This window comes from Camelina sativa, chromosome 9 (genome assembly GCF_030686135.1).
Source record: "Camelina sativa cultivar CO46 ecotype springtype chromosome 9, ASM3068613v1".
Taxonomy (NCBI): Eukaryota; Viridiplantae; Streptophyta; class Magnoliopsida; order Brassicales; family Brassicaceae; genus Camelina; species Camelina sativa.
This window is the reverse complement of record NC_141888.1, coordinates 12544463-12569962: the sequence shown is the minus strand read 5'-3', so window position 1 is coordinate 12569962 and position 25500 is coordinate 12544463. Positions and strand designations below refer to the sequence as shown.

The 25500-nt window shown below is 38.3% G+C and overlaps 1 long non-coding RNA gene across 1 annotated transcript; it reads left to right on the top strand.

The window, feature by feature from the left end:
* Positions 1-1328: 1328 nt before the first annotated feature.
* On the top strand, positions 1329-6857 carry LOC147938104 (uncharacterized). Its single transcript, XR_015565337.1, has 2 exons — positions 1329-2383; positions 2787-6857. It is a non-coding gene; the product is annotated as an uncharacterized LOC147938104 (long non-coding RNA).
* Positions 6858-25500: the final 18643 nt, after the last annotated feature.

The window sequence follows — 25500 nt, the reverse complement described above, 5'->3', positions numbered from 1 at the left end:
GAGAAAGGCCATGTGGGCCGTGTGAGCAAGGAAGAGACAAGTTAGCAAGGCCATGAGTGCCTTATAAGAAGAACAAAGGCCTTATAAGAAGAAGAAGCCCAAGAAGAAGGAAATATCTCACAAGGAAGGAAAGAAGGATCTAATGGCCACAATGAAAGGAAGGAAGAAGGATCAAACGGTCACAAGGCAAGGAAGGAAGGAAGGATCACATGTGGCTTTGGTTGGGAAGCATAGCGAGTCAACCAAAGGGAAGGAGCTGTCCCTTTCAATATACACCAACTCGTGAATGTCACTTTCAGCTCCCATTGGAATCTCATTGTGTGTCTAACGGTCATATGCATTTGTTTCCCTATATTAAGTTGTATGAGAGCTCATATGTAATCTAACACAACACAATTCAATAATAAGAGAATCATTATTTCGTTTATCTCCTCTCTACTTATGTTTATGTTCTTAGTTCCAATGTAGAGAGCTTAGAGTATAAACGGTTAGAGGCTGCCCTTAAGGCAGCCGATTCTCTTCCTAAATCTCACCCTAAACTCTTCTTATTTACTCTTTTCTTAGGGTTCTTTCAAGCTATTTTATGGGGAGTTCATCACAAGTTGATGACCTCTTCTTTCCCTTGAGATCGAGTTAGTTTGTTGTGGGTTTAAGGAGACTTAACCATTGGGGTTTTGTTCTTCCTTATCAAGAGCTTTCTCTCTTGCAAAACCAACATGGTATCAGAGCCGGTTCTGTTCTTGGTGACTCAAACTCGATCTAAAGTCAGTCTTTTGATTTGTCTTAGGTCCTAGGTAATCCGCTTAAGCTTAGGAGTCTTTAAAGGTTTATTTTTTGGTTTAATTGTTAAATCGATTCTCAAAACAGCTCAATATTGAGTAAGCTTGGTCTCTTGTCTTGTTAGAATTTGTAGACCAAGTGAGTGATGAGAAATCGAGTTTAAAAGCCCCATCCTTAAGCTTTACCGATTTGGTAATAACTTTGTTTAATTTGGGATGTGTGGGAAGTGATGAACCATTGAGCAAATTGTGTTGTTCATGGTGAGGATTCACGGTTCTTGTGTGCTTGTATGAGCCACGAAATTCTTAGGATTCTCTTAGGATTGAGTTTCCTTTAAAGGTTTAATTTTGCTTTAGTTAATTTTCCTTTAAAGGTTTAGTTGCTAAATCGCTTCTCTTTCTTCTCAAAGTTGAGAAAGCTTTGTTTCTGGCCGTATGGTGTGTCCAGATTCGAGCTTGAGGAAGAGAGAGGTCTTGTTTTTAGCATATATGGTCCGCTTGGTCAAATAGATTAAAACTGGTCCAAGGTGCAGTCTTTTAACCGATGGACACAAGGGTGTTCCAAAGGTGGTTTTAGCTTTTATTTGAATCTGACCACAAAATCATCTTCAATATGATATCTTGTGGGATTTGTTCAATTCTAGTCAGCGAAAAACACTTGTTCATGTGTTGTTTCGTGAATCTTAAAGTCTTAAGCTCTTGGAGAACACTAGGTTTAGGTGATTCTACCATGAGCACAATATCTTGACCGTTGGAGAAATTAATTTTCCATATGGTCCATGTGTTTCAGCCATTAAAGCACCAAAAGCTTGTTGATTCTTGGATGCTCTTGGCTGTCAAAGCTTCTGCAAACTCAAGAAAACAGAGTATAACTCTGTCCATTGGAACTCTTGAGCTCTATTCTACTCTCCATTCACCTTATACTATCGCCCATACTCTCCTTTATACTCTAATACTCTTGGTTACTCGATACTCTATTCTCGGTTACTCGATACTATACTCTTTGGTTACTAATACTCTTTATACTCTTTGATACTCTATACTCTATTCTCTAATCACTCACAATCTCTTGTTTAGAATCTGTCCCATTGAATTTGGTTTCAGTTTCAACCTTGAAGATTGTGTGGAGCTCGCTTGCTATCTCAAGAAGAAGTGGCGAGGATGAAGGCTACAAGAAAGCCATGAGGAGGCGCAGCACAATGCCTGGAGTTAGAACCAAGGGCCACCAAGTCTTTGTTAAGCTGGTGGAAGGTGATGAATCAGCTCACAAGCATGTGTGTTAGTGCCAAGTTATTGATCGGATGTGCACAAGACTTCAAGGAAGGTCATGCACAAGGTTTCAAGTGAAATGATGAGGTTTCAGCCCATCATCAAGTAAGGGTTGCGGGGGAGATCAACTTTCAAGTGGCTTCACCGCACCTCACAGTCTATGGTTTCAAATTCTCTGCAACAAGCAAAAGTTTTGCCGATGCGTTTCAAAGATCGATTCGTACGAAGGACTTCCACTGCGATTCAGCTTCCGCGTTCTTCACAAAAGGTCTAGACCATAGAGTCATCTTGCCAGTGGAAGTGAAATCATACCAATCCGAGCAGCCGTTCGAAAGGTATGTCCGAATCAGTGGGCATATATCATTCTGACGCGTTTTAAAGAAGCGGTCTCAAGAAGAGAGTTCAAACCGCAACAATGATAAACTCTCTTCCTCTTCTCCATCAAAGACACCGAAATAAAAAGGCTGTGCTCTAAACTCTACTCTATTTAAATTATTTTCTTAAATTTATTATATTAGCTCCATTACTAGCCTTTACTCTCTCATGTGATCTCTTAAATTGTCACTTTTGAAATTGTCTTTGATATTCCTCATATTGTTTTATGAGAGCCTCAAAGAAATTTACTTTGATATTCCTCATACATTATAGACTATGAGAGCCTCAAAGAAATGTGAAAAATTGTCTTTGATATTCCTCATAACATACACTTATTGTTTCTTCTTTATCACTTGTTTGAAGGGTAAAGAAGATTATGAGAGCCTCAAAGAAATTCTAAAGGTGCAAAGATGGAGATCATAAGAAGTGTGTTAAAGGCAAGGTGGACTAAGGAAGAGTAGCGGTTCAAAACATGAAGAGAAGAGAGCTGGTTCTTTACAAACCAAGATCAAGGGACATCATGGATAGTGAAGGCTATACTCTTTTTCCCTTAACAAAGTTTTATCCCAAGAGGTTTTCTTTGTTAAGGTTTTTAATGAGGTAGACAACACTAGTCCACTCTTGATCTTTGGTCCTCATAGTGTCCCGACGATCAAGCGTGCGGGGGAGTATTAGCATGTAAGAAGGAGAAGAGAAGAAAGAGGCCGGTAAGGCCGAACTATGGAAGAAGAAGAGAGTGGCCGGTGAGGCCATGGGAGGCATGAGAGCGGCCAGTTAGGCCGCGAACACAATGAGAAAGGCCATGTGGGCCGTGTGAGCAAGGAAGAGACAAGTTAGCAAGGCCATGAGTGCCTTATAAGAAGAACAAAGGCCTTATAAGAAGAAGAAGCCCAAGAAGAAGGAAATATCTCACAAGGAAGGAAAGAAGGATCTAATGGCCACAATGAAAGGAAGGAAGAAGGATCAAACGGTCACAAGGCAAGGAAGGAAGGAAGGATCACATGTGGCTTTGGTTGGGAAGCATAGCGAGTCAACCAAAGGGAAGGAGCTGTCCCTTTCAATATACACCAACTCGTGAATGTCACTTTCAGCTCCCATTGGAATCTCATTGTGTGTCTAACGGTCATATGCATTTGTTTCCCTATATTAAGTTGTATGAGAGCTCATATGTAATCTAACACAACACAATTCAATAATAAGAGAATCATTATTTCGTTTATCTCCTCTCTACTTATGTTTATGTTCTTAGTTCCAATGTAGAGAGCTTAGAGTATAAACGGTTAGAGGCTGCCCTTAAGGCAGCCGATTCTCTTCCTAAATCTCACCCTAAACTCTTCTTATTTACTCTTTTCTTAGGGTTCTTTCAAGCTATTTTATGGGGAGTTCATCACAAGTTGATGACCTCTTCTTTCCCTTGAGATCGAGTTAGTTTGTTGTGGGTTTAAGGAGACTTAACCATTGGGGTTTTGTTCTTCCTTATCAAGAGCTTTCTCTCTTGCAAAACCAACATGGTATCAGAGCCGGTTCTGTTCTTGGTGACTCAAACTCGATCTAAAGTCAGTCTTTTGATTTGTCTTAGGTCCTAGGTAATCCGCTTAAGCTTAGGAGTCTTTAAAGGTTTATTTTTTGGTTTAATTGTTAAATCGATTCTCAAAACAGCTCAATATTGAGTAAGCTTGGTCTCTTGTCTTGTTAGAATTTGTAGACCAAGTGAGTGATGAGAAATCGAGTTTAAAAGCCCCATCCTTAAGCTTTACCGATTTGGTAATAACTTTGTTTAATTTGGGATGTGTGGGAAGTGATGAACCATTGAGCAAATTGTGTTGTTCATGGTGAGGATTCACGGTTCTTGTGTGCTTGTATGAGCCACGAAATTCTTAGGATTCTCTTAGGATTGAGTTTCCTTTAAAGGTTTAATTTTGCTTTAGTTAATTTTCCTTTAAAGGTTTAGTTGCTAAATCGCTTCTCTTTCTTCTCAAAGTTGAGAAAGCTTTGTTTCTGGCCGTATGGTGTGTCCAGATTCGAGCTTGAGGAAGAGAGAGGTCTTGTTTTTAGCATATATGGTCCGCTTGGTCAAATAGATTAAAACTGGTCCAAGGTGCAGTCTTTTAACCGATGGACACAAGGGTGTTCCAAAGGTGGTTTTAGCTTTTATTTGAATCTGACCACAAAATCATCTTCAATATGATATCTTGTGGGATTTGTTCAATTCTAGTCAGCGAAAAACACTTGTTCATGTGTTGTTTCGTGAATCTTAAAGTCTTAAGCTCTTGGAGAACACTAGGTTTAGGTGATTCTACCATGAGCACAATATCTTGACCGTTGGAGAAATTAATTTTCCATATGGTCCATGTGTTTCAGCCATTAAAGCACCAAAAGCTTGTTGATTCTTGGATGCTCTTGGCTGTCAAAGCTTCTGCAAACTCAAGAAAACAGAGTATAACTCTGTCCATTGGAACTCTTGAGCTCTATTCTACTCTCCATTCACCTTATACTATCGCCCATACTCTCCTTTATACTCTAATACTCTTGGTTACTCGATACTCTATTCTCGGTTACTCGATACTATACTCTTTGGTTACTAATACTCTTTATACTCTTTGATACTCTATACTCTATTCTCTAATCACTCACAATCTCTTGTTTAGAATCTGTCCCATTGAATTTGGTTTCAGTTTCAACCTTGAAGATTGTGTGGAGCTCGCTTGCTATCTCAAGAAGAAGTGGCGAGGATGAAGGCTACAAGAAAGCCATGAGGAGGCGCAGCACAATGCCTGGAGTTAGAACCAAGGGCCACCAAGTCTTTGTTAAGCTGGTGGAAGGTGATGAATCAGCTCACAAGCATGTGTGTTAGTGCCAAGTTATTGATCGGATGTGCACAAGACTTCAAGGAAGGTCATGCACAAGGTTTCAAGTGAAATGATGAGGTTTCAGCCCATCATCAAGTAAGGGTTGCGGGGGAGATCAACTTTCAAGTGGCTTCACCGCACCTCACAGTCTATGGTTTCAAATTCTCTGCAACAAGCAAAAGTTTTGCCGATGCGTTTCAAAGATCGATTCGTACGAAGGACTTCCACTGCGATTCAGCTTCCGCGTTCTTCACAAAAGGTCTAGACCATAGAGTCATCTTGCCAGTGGAAGTGAAATCATACCAATCCGAGCAGCCGTTCGAAAGGTATGTCCGAATCAGTGGGCATATATCATTCTGACGCGTTTTAAAGAAGCGGTCTCAAGAAGAGAGTTCAAACCGCAACAATGATAAACTCTCTTCCTCTTCTCCATCAAAGACACCGAAATAAAAAGGCTGTGCTCTAAACTCTACTCTATTTAAATTATTTTCTTAAATTTATTATATTAGCTCCATTACTAGCCTTTACTCTCTCATGTGATCTCTTAAATTGTCACTTTTGAAATTGTCTTTGATATTCCTCATATTGTTTTATGAGAGCCTCAAAGAAATTTACTTTGATATTCCTCATACATTATAGACTATGAGAGCCTCAAAGAAATGTGAAAAATTGTCTTTGATATTCCTCATAACATACACTTATTGTTTCTTCTTTATCACTTGTTTGAAGGGTAAAGAAGATTATGAGAGCCTCAAAGAAATTCTAAAGGTGCAAAGATGGAGATCATAAGAAGTGTGTTAAAGGCAAGGTGGACTAAGGAAGAGTAGCGGTTCAAAACATGAAGAGAAGAGAGCTGGTTCTTTACAAACCAAGATCAAGGGACATCATGGATAGTGAAGGCTATACTCTTTTTCCCTTAACAAAGTTTTATCCCAAGAGGTTTTCTTTGTTAAGGTTTTTAATGAGGTAGACAACACTAGTCCACTCTTGATCTTTGGTCCTCATAGTGTCCCGACGATCAAGCGTGCGGGGGAGTATTAGCATGTAAGAAGGAGAAGAGAAGAAAGAGGCCGGTAAGGCCGAACTATGGAAGAAGAAGAGAGTGGCCGGTGAGGCCATGGGAGGCATGAGAGCGGCCAGTTAGGCCGCGAACACAATGAGAAAGGCCATGTGGGCCGTGTGAGCAAGGAAGAGACAAGTTAGCAAGGCCATGAGTGCCTTATAAGAAGAACAAAGGCCTTATAAGAAGAAGAAGCCCAAGAAGAAGGAAATATCTCACAAGGAAGGAAAGAAGGATCTAATGGCCACAATGAAAGGAAGGAAGAAGGATCAAACGGTCACAAGGCAAGGAAGGAAGGAAGGATCACATGTGGCTTTGGTTGGGAAGCATAGCGAGTCAACCAAAGGGAAGGAGCTGTCCCTTTCAATATACACCAACTCGTGAATGTCACTTTCAGCTCCCATTGGAATCTCATTGTGTGTCTAACGGTCATATGCATTTGTTTCCCTATATTAAGTTGTATGAGAGCTCATATGTAATCTAACACAACACAATTCAATAATAAGAGAATCATTATTTCGTTTATCTCCTCTCTACTTATGTTTATGTTCTTAGTTCCAATGTAGAGAGCTTAGAGTATAAACGGTTAGAGGCTGCCCTTAAGGCAGCCGATTCTCTTCCTAAATCTCACCCTAAACTCTTCTTATTTACTCTTTTCTTAGGGTTCTTTCAAGCTATTTTATGGGGAGTTCATCACAAGTTGATGACCTCTTCTTTCCCTTGAGATCGAGTTAGTTTGTTGTGGGTTTAAGGAGACTTAACCATTGGGGTTTTGTTCTTCCTTATCAAGAGCTTTCTCTCTTGCAAAACCAACATTTTAACCCCATAAACACTAACATAGCTGTTTACACCTTCTAAGCAATGTTTTATTGGTTTTAGCCTGTTTTGGGACAAAATGGGTATAAGTGGCTTTTAAACTCTCCACATCTATCTCAAACTCTTATAATTAGTTAGTTGCATTGGATTAAGACACATTTTAACCCCAGAAACACTAACATAGCTGTTTACAGCTTCTAAGCAATGTTTTCTTGGTTTTAGCCTTTTTTGGGACAAAATGGGTATAAGTGGCTTTTAAACTCTCCACATCTATCTCAAACTCTTATAATTAGTTAGTTGCATTGGATTAAGACACATTTTAACCCCATAAACACTAACATAGCTGTTTACACCTTCTAAGCAATGTTTTATTGGTTTTAGCCTGTTTTGGGACAAAATGGGTATAAGTGGCTTTTAAACTCTCCACATCTATCTCAAACTCTTATAATTAGTTAGTTGCATTGGATTAAGACACATTTTAACCCCAGAAACACTAACATAGCTGTTTACTGCTTCTAAGCAATGTTTTCTTGCTGTTAGCCTGTTTTGGGGCAAAATGGGTATAAGTGGCTTTTAAACTCTCCACATCTATCTCAAACTCTTATAATTAGTTAGTTTCATTGGATTAAGACACATTTTAACCCCATAAAAGCTAACATAGCTGTTTACAGCGTCTAAGCAATGTTTTCTTGGTTTTAGCATGTTTTGGGACAAAATTGGTATAAGTGGCTTTTAAACTCTCCTCATCTATCTCAAACTCTTATGATTAGTTAGTTGCATTGGATTAAGACACATTTTAACCCCATAAAAACTAACATAGCTGTTTACAGCTTCTAAGCAATGTTTTCTTGGTTTTAGCATGTTTTGGGACAAAGTTGGTATAAGTGGCTTTTAAACTCTCCACATCTATCTCAAACTCTTATAATTAGTTAGTTGCATTGGATTAAGACACATTTTAACCCCATAAACACTAACATAGCTGTTTACAGCTACTAAGCAATGTTTTCTTGCTGTTAGCCTGTTTTGGGACAAAATGGGTATAAGTGGCTTTTAAACTCTCCACATCTATCTCAAACTCTTATAATTAGTTAGTTGCATTCGATTAAGACAAATTTTTAACCCCAGAAACACTAACATAGCTGTTTACAGCTACTAAGCAATGTTTTCTAGGTTTTAGCCTGTTTTGGGACAAAATGGGTATAAGTGGCTTTTAAACTCTCCACATCTATCTCAAACTCTTATAATTAGTTAGTTGCATTGGATTTAGACACATTTTAACCCCATAAACACTAACATAGCTGTTTACAGCTTCTAAGCAATGTTTTCTTGGTTTTAGCCTGTTTTAGGACAAAATGGGTATAAGTGGCTTTTAAACTCTCCACATCTATCTCATACTCTTATAATTAGTTAGTTGCATTTGATTAAGACACATTTTAACCCCAGAAACACTAACATAGCTGTTTACAACTTCTAAGCAATGTTTTCTTGCTGTTAGCCTGTTTTGGGACAAAATGGGTATAAGTGGCTTTTAAACTCTCCACATCTATCTCAAACTCTTATAATTAGTTTGTTGCATTGGATTAAGACACATTTTAACCCCAGAAACACTAACATAGCTGTTTACAGCTTCTAAGCAATGTTTTCTTGGTTTAGCCTGTTTTGGGACAAAATGGGTATAAGTGGCTTTTAAACTCTCCACATCTATCTCAAACTCTTATAATTAGTTAGATGCATTGGATTAAGACACATTTTAACCCCATAAACACTAACATAGCTGTTTACAGCTTCTAAGCAATGTTTTCTTGGTTTTAGCCTGTTTTGGGACAAAATGGGTATAAGTGGCTTTTAAACTCTCCACATCTATCTCAAACTCTTATAATTAGTTATTTGCATTGGATTAAGACACATTTTAACCCCAGAAACACTAACATAGCTGTTTACAGCTTCTAAGCAATGTTTTCTTGGTTTTAGCCTTTATTGGGACAAAATGGGTATAAGTGGGTTTTAAACTCTCCACATCTATCTCAAACTCTTATACTTAGTTAGTTGCATTGGATTAAGACACATTTTAACCCCATAAAAACTAACATAGCTGTTTACAGCTTCTAAGCAATGTTTTCTTGGTTTTAGCATGTTTTGGGACAAAATTGGTATAAGTGGCTTTTAAACTCTCCTCATCTATCTCAAACTCTTATGATTAGTTAGTTGCATTGGATTAAGACACATTTTAACCCCATAAAAACTAACATAGCTGTTTACAGCTTCTAAGCAATGTTTTCTTGGTTTTAGCATGTTTTGGGACAAAATTGGTATAAGTGGCTTTTAAACTCTCCACATCTATCTCAAACTCTTATAATTAGTTAGTTGCATTGGATTAAGACACATTTTAACCCCATAAACACTAACATAGCTCTTTACAGCTACTAAGCAATGTTTTCTTGCTGTTAGCCTGTTTTGGGACAAAATGGGTATAAGTGGCTTTTAAACTCTCCACATCTATCTCAAACTCTTATAATTAGTTAGTTGCATTGGATTAAGACAAATTTTTAACCCCAGAAACACTAACATAGCTGTTTACAGCTACTAAGCAATGTTTTCTAGGTTTTAGCCTGTTTTGGGACAAAATGGGTATAAGTGGCTTTTAAACTCTCCACATCTATCTCATATTGAACCGGATGAAGAAGTCACACACCCGGGAGTTCACTCGCCACTCTCCATCAAGAAACACATGTGCAAAGTCCGGGTCAAGTTATCAAGACCACAACGTGTGCATAATCCGGGTCATAAGTTATCAAGATCAAGTTGTGCTAAACCGAGGTTAAACTACCAAAGAAGAATGTGCAAACCTCGGGTCAGTATCGAAGATGAAGTTGTGCAAATATAGGGTCAAGATATGCTGATAAAGATGTACAAACCTAGGGCCAATGAATGGAGTGAAGAAGGCCCTAGGATTCAAATAGAGTTTGGGCGGCAAAAGGTGGTCCCATGTGAGTTTGGAGTCAATGCAAGTTCCAAGGAGTCACATGTGACCTAAAGATCCGTTTAGGAGGTGTCCCTATCACTCTTGGGCGTCCAACAACATTCAAAGATCACAAGTTGGTATTAGAGAGAGAAGCAACAAGTGGAAGAGTCACATGTTGGCTTAAGAGGTCACTTTGGAGCTGTCACTATCTACATGCTTAGGACCAGCTCCCCTCTCTCTTCATGTCACTTTCCACACTACCAATTGTGTATATGTGTATGTATATGTGGCCGTTTCAATTAGGTTTAGAAGGGAGACACATACTCCATTCACACCTTATATAAATATGTAACACATATCACTAATAATATTAAGCTCTCCAATGGGGAGTTTTTCCCTTTACTAAACTCGTCTCTTTACACTAAAATGGGTAGAATCTAGTCTTGATAATCTCATGGAGAGACCAAGCTTTGGCAATGCTTGGTCTCCACCTTTCTTTCATTCCATTCTCTACACTATTCTCTAAACTATTCTAAAGGGTTATTGGGTTATCTTTGGTGTGAGAGTGCTGTTGCCTCTCATACTTATTCTTGAGTATGCACAGCTTATATTGGCGTGTATAACTCCTTCTTTACCTTAAGAACACTCTCATTGAGTTGTATCTTAAAGGCTTTACACATGAACACACAAATTCCACTTTAAGTGTTCTTGTGAGTTTATATTGGAGTAGAGTGTATCTTGCAGCTCACTCTCTCTAAATTCTAACATGGTATCAGAGCAGGCTCAAGATCTGAGCTGCTAGTTTTGAATTCTGCAAAAGAAGCCACAAAGATGGCGTTTTGAAGCTGTTCTTGGAGCCATTGGAGTAGATACTCTATATGGAGGTTATCAAGGCAGTTTGAAGTTTCAGTTTGGAGAAGCCATGAAATCCACAAGGGAGAACAGTGAATCTACTTGTTGGAGGTTTATGGTGTCTTGAAGTCAGTCCTTAAAGGGGAGCTGCTTCAATTCCTTTGCTCATTCTGTTTACTAAACACTAAACACTCAAACACTCATACACTCTTCTTGGTTACTAAACTCTTATTCTTGGTTACTAAAATCTTTCACTCTTGGTTACTAAAACTCTCATTCTGGTTACTAAACTCTCATTCTGGTTACAAATACTTTCGGTTACTAAGTTACAAGTTCTGGTTACTCCATTCTCGGCAACAAGTAAAATCTCTGCCGAAACGTCTCAAAGATCGACTCGTACGAAAGCCTTCCACTGCGATTCAGCTTCCGCCTTCTTCACAAAAGTTCTAGACGATAGAGTCATCGTTAGAGTGGAAGTGAAATCGTATCAATCCGAGCAACCGATAAAAAGTTATGCCCGATTCAGTGGGCATATATCATTCCGGCGCATCATCAATGCTTGGAGTTAGAACCAATGACCATCAAGCTTCAGAGACCGCAGACAAGCCCAACCATAGTACTAAGCCGGATGACTTGAACATGGCAGTCCAGAGAGGCTGACCGGGGGAAGCAGACCGGAGTTGACTATGGTGGAAGATCTAGTGGAGAGGAAAGCTGGTGGAAGGTGATGAATCAGCTCCAAAGCATGTGTGGTAGTGTCAAAGTTGTTAAGAGCTGATTGAATGTGCACTAGTTGAGATCTTCTAGGCACAAGGTTTCAAGACTCAAGACTCAAGACATGGCCCAAGCCATGACCAAGTCAAGATAGTGGTCCCAAAGATGATTCAAACCACATCTCTACTTTAAAAGGCTACCCTCTAAACTCTTATCTTTTAATTTATTTAAATTCATCTTAATTCAAGTTTTAAAATTTGAATTTCATGTTTGAATTTATTTATTTCTATATTTATCTAAAAATATTTTAAATTCGTTTTTTTTAAAATATTTTTAAAAATATTTTAAATTCGTTTTTAAATATTTTTCTAATAAATATAGTATTTTTCATTACCTTAGTTATCTTAATTCTTTATTTGGTTTCTCAAGTTTTGTTAAGTGTTTTCTTAAAACCCCACAACATGTACTTTAAAATTTTTCTTTAAATCTTATGATGAAGATTTAAAGGAGAGGAGACATGTGTGAACACTCTAATGAGAAACACAAGATAAAGCAAAGGGATCCATAAGAAAAGAAATCAAGTCATGAAGGACTACAATGAATAGAAACACTTAGAGGAAGGAGCCAATTTTTTTTATGAAGTGTGTGGAGCTGTGGAGAAGCTCTAAGGATACTACAAAGAAGCTCCAAAACGTTTGGTTCTTATGAGCAGTAAAGAAGTGACAAGAAGGGTGTGGACAAATGTTCAGGATTGGTTCTCGACACATACGGAGGTCTTCCACTCTTTTCCAGCTTCCGCGCTCTTCACAAATATTGTAGACAATTGAGTTGTCTGTTCACCGGAGGTGAGATCATTCCAATCGGAGCAACCGTTCACGAGTTATACTTGATTAAGTGGAGATATATCAGTCTGGCGCGACTGAGAAGAAGCACTCGACCATTGAGATAATTTGAGGGTCGAGTGGCCATTGAATGGACACGAACAAAGCTTCAAAAGAAGCTACATTGAAGTGCTTACTGGACTGGTCGGTCCATTGTTTGAGCTGAAGTAGGATTTACAAAACCCTTCAAGATTGGCTTTCATTCACCATTCAAGTCAATCTTGAGGGGGGGAAAGGTGTAAAATTCCCTCATGGAGCTATAGAAGCAGTTTGAAGATAAAGATAATTGGGATCAAGAGAACCATAAAGAGGAGACCCATGGGGCAGAAACTCAAGTGGTGGTGCAAAGATTGTCTCAACCAACAAAGAAGATCAAAGGCTATCTCTAAACCCTTAAACTTTTTCAATATATCTAATTCATTAACCTCATTTGAATCAGATTAGTCATGCATATAGTGAATTTGTCATTCTTAGAATCTGAATTTAGAGAACAAATATTAGGTTGTGGTTTTAGAGAATTGCCTTGTGTTAAAACAGTTTATTAATGTTTAATTTGTCATTTTAAGAATTGAAATTTGGAATTTATTTCATGTTTAAAATCTGAGTTTTAGATATATATTAAAATGAATTTAGACTGAGTAATTGCTAGCTCATTTTCCAATTTATTTTCTCATGTCTCAATCTAAGCTTAATATTATTCTCATGGCAAATATACTTAAGAATCTCTTTACATCTTTTGTTGAAGGTGTAAAAGAAACAAAGCCATTTGTAAGCTAGATGAGAAGAAGAGGTTCACTTCGATAATGAAGCAATGGTGTGTGAGCAAAATAAGCAAGAAGCCAAAGCCATCCCACATTCAAACCAAGGCCAAAGCTACACCATTCAACCATAAAGGCTATACTCTTTTTCCCTTGGCAAAGTTTTATCCCAAGTGGTTTTCTTTGCTAAGGTTTTTAATGAGGTAGTTCTTTGTGTGTTGCAAGCTTGGTCTTTGGTCCCCACCGCCCAAGCTTGAGGGGGAGTATTAGAGAGGAAGATGCAATGAGAATGATGGAGTTCAAAGAAGGCTCATGAAGCTTCAAGCTTAACCTCCGATCTCTCTACACTTAAGCTTGAGGGGGAGTATTGAACCGGATGAAGAAGTCACACACCCGGGAGTTCACTCGCCACTCTCCATCAAGAAACACATGTGCAAAGTCCGGGTCAAGTTATCAAGACCACAACGTGTGCATAATCCGGGTCATAAGTTATCAAGATCAAGTTGTGCTAAACCGAGGTTAAACTACCAAAGAAGAATGTGCAAACCTCGGGTCAGTATCGAAGATGAAGTTGTGCAAATATAGGGTCAAGATATGCTGATAAAGATGTACAAACCTAGGGCCAATGAATGGAGTGAAGAAGGCCCTAGGATTCAAATAGAGTTTGGGCGGCAAAAGGTGGTCCCATGTGAGTTTGGAGTCAATGCAAGTTCCAAGGAGTCACATGTGACCTAAAGATCCGTTTAGGAGGTGTCCCTATCACTCTTGGGCGTCCAACAACATTCAAAGATCACAAGTTGGTATTAGAGAGAGAAGCAACAAGTGGAAGAGTCACATGTTGGCTTAAGAGGTCACTTTGGAGCTGTCACTATCTACATGCTTAGGACCAGCTCCCCTCTCTCTTCATGTCACTTTCCACACTACCAATTGTGTATATGTGTATGTATATGTGGCCGTTTCAATTAGGTTTAGAAGGGAGACACATACTCCATTCACACCTTATATAAATATGTAACACATATCACTAATAATATTAAGCTCTCCAATGGGGAGTTTTTCCCTTTACTAAACTCGTCTCTTTACACTAAAATGGGTAGAATCTAGTCTTGATAATCTCATGGAGAGACCAAGCTTTGGCAATGCTTGGTCTCCACCTTTCTTTCATTCCATTCTCTACACTATTCTCTAAACTATTCTAAAGGGTTATTGGGTTATCTTTGGTGTGAGAGTGCTGTTGCCTCTCATACTTATTCTTGAGTATGCACAGCTTATATTGGCGTGTATAACTCCTTCTTTACCTTAAGAACACTCTCATTGAGTTGTATCTTAAAGGCTTTACACATGAACACACAAATTCCACTTTAAGTGTTCTTGTGAGTTTATATTGGAGTAGAGTGTATCTTGCAGCTCACTCTCTCTAAATTCTAACATCTCAAACTCTTATAATTAGTTAGTTGCATTGGATTAAGACACATTTTAACCCCATAAACACTAACATAGCTGTTTACAGCTTCTAAGCAATGTTTTCTTGGTTTTAGCCTGTTTTAGGACAAAATGGGTATAAGTGGCTTTTAAACTCTCCACATCTATCTCATACTCTTATAATTAGTTAGTTGCATTTGATTAAGACACATTTTAACCCCAGAAACACTAACATAGCTGTTTACAACTTCTAAGCAATGTTTTCTTGCTGTTAGCCTGTTTTGGGACAAAATGGGTATAAGTGGCTTTTAAACTCTCCACATCTATCTCAAATTCTTATAATTAGTTAGTTGCATTGGATTAAGACACATTTTAACCCCAGAAACACTAACATAGCTGTTTACAGCTTCTAAGCAATGTTTTCTTGGTTTAGCCTGTTTTGGGACAAAATGGGTATAAGTGGCTTTTAAACTCTCCACATCTATCTCAAACTCTTATAATTAGTTAGATGCATTGGATTAAGACACATTTTAACCCCATAAACACTAACATAGCTGTTTACAGCTTCTAAGCAATGTTTTCTTGGTTTTAGCCTGTTTTGGGACAAAATGGGTATAAGTGGCTTTTAAACTCTCCACATCTATCTCAAACTCTTATAATTAGTTATTTGCATTGGATTAAGACACATTTTAACCCCAGAAACACTAACATAGCTGTTTACAGCTTCTAAGCAATGTTTTCTTGGTTTTAGCCTTTATTGGGACAAAATGGGTATAAGTGGGTTTTAAACTCTCCACATCTATCTCAAACTCTTATACTTAGTTAGTTGCATTGGATTAAGACACATTTTAACCCCATAAACACTAACATAGCTGTTTACAGCTACTAAGCAATGTTTTCTTGCAGTTAGCCTGTTTTGGGACAAAATGGGTATAAGTGGCTTTTAAACTCTCCACATCTATCTCAAACTCTTATAATTAGTTAGTTGCATTGGATTAAGACACATTTTAACCCCATAAACACTAACATAGCTGTTTACAACTTCTAAGCAATGTTTTCTTGGTTTTAGCCTGTTTTGGGACAAAATGGGTATAAGTGGCTTTTAAACTCTCCACATCTATCTCAAACTCTTATAATTAGTTAGTTGCATTGGATTAAGACACATTTTAACCCCAGAAACACTAACATAGCTGTTTACAGCTTCTAAGCAATGTTTTCTTGGTTTTAGCCTTTTTTGGGACAAAATGGGTATAAGTGGGTTTTAAACTCTCCACATCTATCTCAAACTCTTATACTTAGTTAGTTGCATTGGATTAAGACAAATTTTAACCCCATAAAAACTAACATAGCTGTTTACAGCTTCTAAGCAATGTTTTCTTGGTTTTAGCATGTTTTGGGACAAAATTGGTATAAGTGGCTTTTAAACTCTCCTCATCTATCTCAAACTCTTATGATTAGTTAGTTGCATTGGATTAAGACACATTTTAACCCCATAAAAACTAACATAGCTGTTTACAGCTTCTAAGCAATGTTTTCTTGGTTTTAGCATGTTTTGGGGCAAAATTGGTATAAGTGGCTTTTAAACTCTCCACATCTATCTCAAACTCTTATAATTAGTTAGTTGCATTGGATTAAGACACATTTTAACCCCATAAACACTAACATAGCTGTTTACAGCTACTAAGCAATGTTTTCTTGCTGTTAGCCTGTTTTGGGACAAAATGGGTATAAGTGGCTTTTAAACTCTCCACATCTATCTCAAACTCTTATAATTAGTTAGTTGCATTGGATTAAGACAAATTTTTAACCCCAGAAACACTAACATAGCTGTTTACAGCTACTAAGCAATGTTTTCTAGGTTTTAGCCTGTTTTGGGACAAAATGGGTATAAGTGGCTTTTAAACTCTCCACATCTATCTCAAACTCTTATAATTAGTTAGTTGCATTGGATTAAGACACATTTTAACCCCATAAACACTAACATAGCTGTTTACAGCTTCTAAGCAATGTTTTCTTGGTTTTAGCCTGTTTTAGGACAAAATGGGTATAAGTGGCTTTTAAACTCTCCACATCTATCTCATACTCTTATAATTAGTTAGTTGCATTTGATTAAGACACATTTTAACCCCAGAAACACTAACATAGCTGTTTACAACTTCTAAGCAATGTTTTCTTGCTGTTAGCCTGTTTTGGGACAAAATGGGTATAAGTGGCTTTTAAACTCTCCACATCTATCTCAAATTCTTATAATTAGTTAGTTGCATTGGATTAAGACACATTTTAACCCCAGAAACACTAACATAGCTGTTTACAGCTTCTAAGCAATGTTTTCTTGGTTTAGCCTGTTTTGGGACAAAATGGGTATAAGTGGCTTTTAAACTCTCCACATCTATCTCAAACTCTTATAATTAGTTAGATGCATTGGATTAAGACACATTTTAACCCCATAAACACTAACATAGCTGTTTACAGCTTCTAAGCAATGTTTTCTTGGTTTTAGCCTGTTTTGGGACAAAATGGGTATAAGTGGCTTTTAAACTCTCCACATCTATCTCAAACTCTTATAATTAGTTATTTGCATTGGATTAAGACACATTTTAACCCCAGAAACACTAACATAGCTGTTTACAGCTTCTAAGCAATGTTTTCTTGGTTTTAGCCTTTATTGGGACAAAATGGGTATAAGTGGGTTTTAAACTCTCCACATCTATCTCAAACTCTTATACTTAGTTAGTTGCATTGGATTAAGACACATTTTAACCCCATAAACACTAACATAGCTGTTTACAGCTACTAAGCAATGTTTTCTTGCAGTTAGCCTGTTTTGGGACAAAATGGGTATAAGTGGCTTTTAAACTCTCCACATCTATCTCAAACTCTTATAATTAGTTAGTTGCATTGGATTAAGACACATTTTAACCCCATAAACACTAACATAGCTGTTTACAACTTCTAAGCAATGTTTTCTTGGTTTTAGCCTGTTTTGGGACAAAATGGGTATAAGTGGCTTTTAAACTCTCCACATCTATCTCAAACTCTTATAATTAGTTAGTTGCATTGGATTAAGACACATTTTAACCCCAGAAACACTAACATAGCTGTTTACAGCTTCTAAGCAATGTTTTCTTGGTTTTAGCCTTTTTTGGGACAAAATGGGTATAAGTGGCTTTTAAACTCTCCACATCTATCTCAAACTCTTATAATTAGTTAGTTGCATTGGATTAAGACACATTTTAACCCCATAAACACTAACATAGCTGTTTACACCTTCTAAGCAATGTTTTATTGGTTTTAGCCTGTTTTGGGACAAAATGGGTATAAGTGGCTTTTAAACTCTCCACATCTATCTCAAACTCTTATACTTAGTTAGTTTCATTGGATTAAGACACATTTTAACCCCATAAACACTAACATAGCTGTTTACAGCTACTAAGCAATGTTTTCTTGCTGTTAGCATGTTTTGGGACAAAATGGGTATAAGTGGCTTTTAAACTCTCCACATCTATCTCAAACTCTTATAATTAGTTAGTTGCATTGGATTAAGACACATTTTTAACCCCAGAAACACTAACATAGCTGTTTACAGCTTCTAAGCAATGTTTTCTAGGTTTTAGCCTGTTTTGGGACAAAATGGGTATAAGTGGCTTTTAAACTCTCCACATCTATCTCAAACTCTTATAATTAGTTAGTTGCATTGGATTAAGACACATTTTAACCCCATAAACACTAACATAGCTGTTTACAGCTTCTAAGCAATGTTTTCTTGGTTTTAGCATGTTTTAGGACAAAATGGGTATAAGTGGCTTTTAAACTCTCCACATCTATCTCAAACTCTTATAATTAGTTAGTTGCATTGGATTAAGACACATTTTAACCCCAGAAACACTAACATAGCTGTTTACAGCTACTAAGCAATGTTTTCTAGGTTTTAGCCTGTTTTGGGACAAAATGGGTATAAGTGGCTTTTAAACTCTCCACATCTATCTCAAACTCTTATAATTAGTTAGTTGCATTGGATTAAGACACATTTTAACCCCATAAACACTAACATAGCTGTTTACAGCTTCTAAGCAATGTTTTCTTGGTTTTAGCCTGTTTTAGGACAAAATGGGTATAAGTGGCTTTTAAACTCTCCACATCTATCTCATACTCTTATAATTAGTTAGTTGCATTTGATTAAGACACATTTTAACCCCAGAAACACTAACATAGCTATTTACAACTTCTAAGCAATGTTTTCTTGCTGTTAGCCTGTTTTGGGACAAAATGGGTATAAGTGGCTTTTAAACTCTCCACATCTATCTCAAACTCTTATAATTAGTTAGTTGCATTGGATTAAGACACATTTTAACCCCAGAAACACTAACATAGCTGTTTACAGCTTCTAAGCAATGTTTTCTTGGTTTAGCCTGTTTTGGGACAAAATGGGTATAAGTGGCTTTTAAACTCTCCACATCTATCTCAAACTCTTATAATTAGTTAGATGCATTGGATTAAGACACATTTTAACCCCATAAACACTAACATAGCTGTTTACAGCTTCTAAGCAATGTTTTCTTGGTTTTAGCCTGTTTTGGGACAAAATGGGTATAAGTGGCTTTTAAACTCTCCACATCTATCTCAAACTCTTATAATTAGTTATTTGCATTGGATTAAGACACATTTTAACCCCAGAAACACTAACATAGCTGTTTACAGCTTCTAAGCAATGTTTTCTTGGTTTTAGCCTTTATTGGGACAAAATGGGTATAAGTGGGTTTTAAACTCTCCACATCTATCTCAAACTCTTATACTTAGTTAGTTGCATTGGATTAAGACACATTTTAACCCCATAAACACTAACATAGCTGTTTACAGCTACTAAGCAATGTTTTCTTGCAGTTAGCCTGTTTTGGGACAAAATGGGTATAAGTGGCTTTTAAACTCTCCACATCTATCTCAAACTCTTATAATTAGTTAGTTGCATTGGATTAAGACACATTTTAACCCCATAAACACTAACATAGCTGTTTACAACTTCTAAGCAATGTTTTCTTGGTTTTAGCCTGTTTTGGGACAAAATGGGTATAAGTGGCTTTTAAACTCTCCACATCTATCTCAAACTCTTATAATTAGTTAGTTGCATTGGATTAAGACACATTTTAACCCCAGAAACACTAACATAGCTGTTTACAGCTTCTAAGCAATGTTTTCTTGGTTTTAGCCTTTTTTGGGACAAAATGGGTATAAGTGGCTTTTAAACTCTCCACATCTATCTCAAACTCTTATAATTAGTTAGTTGCATTGGATTATGACACATTTTTAACCCCAGAAACACTAACATAGCTGTTTACAGCTTCTAAGCAATGTTTTCTAGGTTTTAGCCTGTTTTGGGACAAAATGGGTATAAGTGGCTTTTAAACTCTCCACATCTATCTCACACTCTTATAATTAGTTAGTTGCATTGGATTAAGACACATTTTAACCCCAGAAACACTAACATAGCTGTTTACAGCTTCTAAGCAATGTTTTCTTGGTTTAGCCTGTTTTGGGACAAAATGGGTATAAGTGGCTTTTAAACTCTCCACATCTATCTCAAACTCTTATAATTAGTTAGATGCATTGGATTAAGACACATTTTAACCCCATAAACACTAACATAGCTGTTTACAGCTTCTAAGCAATGTTTTCTTGGTTTTAGCCTGTTTTGGGACAAAATGGGTATAAGTGGCTTTTAAACTCTCCACATCTATCTCAAACTCTTATAATTAGTTAGTTGCATTGGATTAAGACACATTTTAACCCCAGAAACACTAACATAGCTGTTTACAGCTTCTAAGCAATGTTTTCTTGGTTTTAGCCTTTATTGGGACAAAATGGGTATAAGTGGGTTTTAAACTCTCCACATCTATCTCAAACTCTTATACTTAGTTAGTTGCATTGGATTAAGACACATTTTAACCCCATAAACACTAACATAGCTGTTTACAGCTACTAAGCAATGTTTTCTTGCTGTTAGCCTGTTTTGGGACAAAATGGGTATAAGTGGCTTTTAAACTCTCCACATCTATCTCAAACTCTTATAATTAGTTAGTTGCATTGGATTAAGACAAATTTTTAACCCCAGAAACACTAACATAGCTGTTTACAGCTACTAAGCAATGTTTTCTAGGTTTTAGCCTGTTTTGGGACAAAATGGGTATAAGTGGCTTTTAAACTCTCCACATCTATCTCAAACTCTTATAATTAGTTAGTTGCATTGGATTAAGACACATTTTAACCCCATAAACACTAACATAGCTGTTTAAAGCTTCTAAGCAATGTTTTCTTGGTTTTAGCCTGTTTTAGGACAAAATGGGTATAAGTGGCTTTTAAACTCTCCACATCTATCTCATACTCTTATAATTAGTTAGTTGCATTTGATTAAGACACATTTTAACCCCAGAAACACTAACATAGCTGTTTACAGCTTCTAAGTGTTGAAATAAGCGGAAGACTTAGAGAGATTTGAGAGGTTTAGAATGAAGAAGAAGAGTTGGTGGCGAATAGTATGAAAGAGAGTGATAATAGATTAGAATTAGGTAGAATATCACAAATACAACACATGACAAAGGTTTAAATAGGGAGGCAGCTAGGGCGACCACATGACCTAAAATAGAAACAAAAGAAATCGACAATTAGGAGAGAGAGGGGGTAGGTGATCGGTGATAGCGACTTGTCCTAGCCTTCCACTCTTGTCCACTTGCGCTTTCTCCCTAACGGCTACACAAGGGATTCTCGATCCTTCTCATGGGCCGAAGGTAAGCAGGCCTCCTCACTATCCTCACACATAGATGACTCGGCCTTAGTGCTTCACTCGGCCTTATTGCTTGCACGTACGGACGCCGTAGGCTTATTCTTGATCAATACTCCCCCTCAAGCTTAGCCTGATGAAATGGCGAAGCTTGGAACCCGTGAAGCAGCACCTCATTAAAAACCTTGACTTAGAAAACCTCATGGGACAAAACTAAGCCAAGGGAAAAAGAGTGTGCTGTCCACGGATTAGGAAAGTTGATCACGGCCGTGTGATGTCTACAAGTCCAAGTTTGCTATGAATATAATCACAAACCTTGGGACTTGCAGATTTGGTGAAGATGTCGGCTAGCTGGTCTTGACTCCTTGTGTGGCATGGTAGAACCGCTCCCTCTTCGATCTTCTCCCTAACCTTGTGGCAGTCGCTCTCAATGTGCTTGGTCCGTTCATGGAAGACTGAGTTAGTGGCTATGTGGATCGCTGCCTCATTGTCACAATGCATTGTCATCGGCTGTCTTGTTTCAATGCCGAGATCCTTAAGTAGACCTTTCAACCATGTCATCTCATTAGTTAGCTTCCTCATAGCTCGGTACTCAGCCTCGGCACTTGAACATGACACCACCTTTTGCTTCTTAGACCTCCATGTAACTAGGTTTCCTCCAACAAAGGTGCAATATCCAGTAGTTGACCGCCTATCCAATGTGTCTCCATTATAGTCCGCATCACAATAACCCACGATCTCAGTGTTGCCGTTTTTACCCATCCAAATGCCTTGACCAGGGCTGCCCTTGAGATAGCTCAAAATTATGAAACCGCACACACACCTTGTCCGTACATCCGTCCGTACAACCATCACCATTGGGCCGTCCGTACAGCTAAAGGCCTACCAAGCTCAACCCATGAGGATCACGAGTCCATTCCATGTTCACCAGCCTCCAACGGTCACAAGAGCTTCTCGATCCTTCTCCTCATAGCCGTTAGTGTAGAGTGCGCAAGTGGGAAGGATCACATGTCTTCTTAAGGACATGTCGCTATCTTTATATGTAAATGTGCCTAGGATCATCTTAGTATATTCTTTTGTATATGTCTATAAGTAGATTGTAATTATGTTCTAAATGAGGTAAGAAGAGATAATATCTCTTTCTCCACAATACTCTCTCTATACTCTCTTACTATACTCTCAACGATTCTCACTCTCTTGTTATTCAAATCTTCTCACTAAACTCATAATCGATCCTATTAATTCTTTCATGGTATCAGAGCCTGGTTGCTCGTCATTCTAAAGTTTTTGATCATCACTTACTTCCGCTTCTCCTTCTCTCTCATTTTCTGTTTTGACTTGAAAGTCATTTTCTTTAACCGTTGGATAATAGCTTTACCTAACGGTCTCTTCATCATGGAAAGTGTCAAAACCATGGTTGTTCCGGTGACTCTCAAGGGAGAGAACTATCTGCTGTGGGCGAGGACCACGAAAACTGCCCTTTGTGGCCGAGGCCTTTGGTCTCACGTTGAGAAGAGCGAAGCTCCGAGTGGTGAGGCCACCAAGGACGGCAAGGAACTTGCCGGAGATGAAAAGAACAAATGGTTCCAAGAAGACCAAGGGGTCTTAGCCATCATTCAAAACTCTCTAGATGCCCCCATTCTTGAAGCCTACTCCTACTGCGAGACGGCGAAGGACTTGTGGGACACCCTCAAGAACGTTTTTGGTAATATTACCAATGTCAATCGTATCTTCGAGATTAAAAGGGCCATCAATAACCTCAATCAAGAGGATATGGAGTTTACAAAGCATTTTGGGAAGTTTAGGTCCCTTTGGGCTGAACTAGAAATGCTGCGACCGGCGACAATTGATCCGGCCATACTGAACGAGAGGCGTGAACAAGACAAAGTGTTTGGGCTGCTCTTGACCCTAAACCCCTCCTACAATGATCTCATCAAACACATCTTGCGGTCAGATAAACTCCCAAGCCTTGATGATGTTTGTAACCAAATTCAAAAGGAGCGTGGCTCCATGGGATTGTTCGGCAGCAAGGGAGAGCTGGTGACCGCTAACAAAGCTGAGATGGCATCAGCAAACAAAGGCTACTACCGACCGGAGGACAAGAACAACCCGCCGGTTTGTGAGCACTGTAAGAAACTTGGCCACTTCAAGAGCCGCTGCTGGATCCTACATCCGCATCTAGCACCACCACCGGGAACAATCCGAGGTGGACGACCAAACCGCGGAGGACAACCGAGAGCTCACCAAGCAACTGCCGTGGGGGAGCCATTGATCTCTGAGCAGCCTCAACAAGTGACCGGTGGAACTGCTCTTGCTGCAGCATCGTCCGAGCTGGTAAGGCGGTCCGACCTTGATGCGCTCATCAAAGCCCTCAAGGAGGCCACCGGTAAGGCGTTTCTTACTTCAAACAAAACTAAGTCTCTTATTGTTGATTCTGGTGCATCTCATCACATGATTAGTGATTCTAGGTTAATGAGTGATATTAAGCCTGCTAATGGTAATGTTGTGATAGCTAATGGTGAGAAAGTTCCAATTAAAGGCATAGGGAATTTAAAGTTATTTAACAAAGAAACTAAAGCTTTCTATATGCCAAATTTCACATCTAATTTGCTATCAGTTAAGAGGGCCACCACTGATTTAAATTGTTATGCAATATTTGGTCCTAACAAGGTTCATTTTCAGGATATTGAGACAAGTAAAGTTCTTGGTCAAGGAGGTTCCAAGGATGATCTATATGTGCTTGAGGACTTGAATCTATCTTCTTCTACTGCATCTTGTTTTAATTCGGTTATTATTAAACCTAGTGATTCTATTTTACATGCTAGGCTAGGACATCCTCATACTAGAGCTTTATCATTAATGTTTCCTAATATTTCTTTTAAAAATGATGAGTGTGAGGCATGTATTCTTGGTAAACATTGCAAGGCTGTTTTTCCTAAATCTATGACTATTTATGAAAATTGTTTTGATTTAATCCATTCAGATGTTTGGACTTCCCCTTGCTTGTCTAGAGAAAATCAAAAATATTTTGTGACCTTTATTGATGAAAAATCAAAATATACTTGGCTGACCTTGCTTCCCTCTAAAGATAGAGTTCTTGAAGCCTTCACTAATTTTCAAAAATATGTGACTAACCATTATAATGCAAAGATTAAAATTTTGAGATCAGATAATGGAGGAGAGTATACAAGCCATGCCTTCAAACAATACCTAGCAAACCATGGGATTATTCATCAAACAAGCTGTCCATATACACCCCAACAAAATGGTGTTGCTGAAAGGAAGAATAGGCACCTCATGGAAGTGGCAAGATCCATGATGTTTCACACCAATGTTCCAAAGAAGTTTTGGGGAGATGCTGTTCTTGCGGCTTGCTACCTCATTAACCGGACACCAACCAAAGTTCTTCAAGACAGTTCACCGTTTGAGGTAATAAACAAGGTAAAACCCTCATTTGATCATTTAAGAGTATTTGGCTGCGTGTGTTATGTGTTGAAGCCAGGAGAACTACGCGACAAGCTTGATACTAAGAGTGTTAAGAGCATGTTCCTTGGGTACTCGACGACTCAAAAAGGCTACAAGTGCTACGAGCCAAACATGAAGCGCGTTTTTGTCTCTCGTGATGTTAAGTTCGTGGAGTCTAAAGGCTTCTATGAGGAAAAGAACTGGGAGAGCCTTCGAGACTTGTCCACCTCACCATCTGACCGAGCTAACAACCTTCGCATCCTTCTCGAGAGACTCGGTGTTGACAATGCCCCCGCGTCAACACCTGCACCCCCAGTCAATGCACCGGCCACTTCACCGCCGGAGTCTCTAGACAATGATCCCTCGGCTGCACTTGATGAACACTCGGCTGAACTTGATGAACAATCCGATGATGAAAATGGTTTAAATTCAGTTCCGGTGGACAATGCTTCCGGTGATGAGGATTATGTGCCCACCGAGGAAGACAATGACGATGAGGCCACACCACAGGAAGTTATCCCACTTC